The following is a 1065-nucleotide window of genomic DNA, read 5'->3' on the forward strand; positions in this document are numbered from 1 at the left end:
AATAATAATAATAATAATAATGATTGGGGAAAACATAGAAAAGATATCGAATGTTGAAGCGGGGAGACTAATGTCTTTGTACTGACTGACTTGCATGGCATTCCCTTTTGAAAAAGCAATGTAATACACTGTAAAGTTATATGTAATCCAATGTAATATAAAGAAGATTTTGATGATAATAAAAAATAAAAAAAAGAAAGTAAATAAAGAAATAAAATAAATGGGAAAAAGAATGAGAACTCTCCTCCAAAAAAAAAAAAAAAAAAGCTCCATGTTTCTCTCATAATAGGAGGGATTAGGAAAGGAGTTTGCTAATAGAAGGAGTTTGAAATAGAATTGTTTTCACCTATTTAATACCACTAAGACATTAATGGATATTATAGAAAAATAGTTAAAACGTGGAAACTTGATCATGACACACCACTAAATGAAATGATAGTAACAAAGAAGTGTGGACACTGAGTCCTTCTTATAAATATGTTTATACCTACCTACACACACACACACACACACACACACACACACACGAAGGTGAATAAAATAAAAAAAAATAATAATATGCTGAGCTGAGTATTAGGAACTATAGATAATCTTTTTTTGAGAGGTTTTTGCTATAGCGTGCTTGTGCTTGCTAGAAAGATAGAGAAAGATAGAGACAAAGCGAGAAATCACCCCCCAGGGGAGGATGGCCACGCCGCAATCTCTTCTCCTCCATTCTCCTCTTGGATCTTGGGCATGCATGCACATGTGCGTGGCATGAGTTTAAGCCACCAGGACTCAAACAGCAGTAGACTACATGGGAGTCCAGAGACATAGCTATTACGCCAACTGCTGTCCCTAGATAACTTGTTTTAAATGCCAAAGGGTTTATGCACTTACCAGAGAAAGAAAGAGAAAGCACCTCCTAATCAGCATTACACACAATTTCTCCTCCTCCGTTGCTGCAGGACTGGGGGCATGCACACACACCTCCTGGGACGTTTTTCAAGCCATTGAGGCCAGGACTCAACCAGTCAGTCAGGTGGGATCCAACTTCCTATGCACAGCACTTAACCACTAAACTTA

Source organism: Tupaia chinensis, unplaced genomic scaffold (genome assembly GCF_000334495.1).
Source record: "Tupaia chinensis unplaced genomic scaffold, TupChi_1.0 Scaffold143584_1, whole genome shotgun sequence".
Classification (NCBI taxonomy): domain Eukaryota; kingdom Metazoa; phylum Chordata; class Mammalia; order Scandentia; family Tupaiidae; genus Tupaia; species Tupaia belangeri.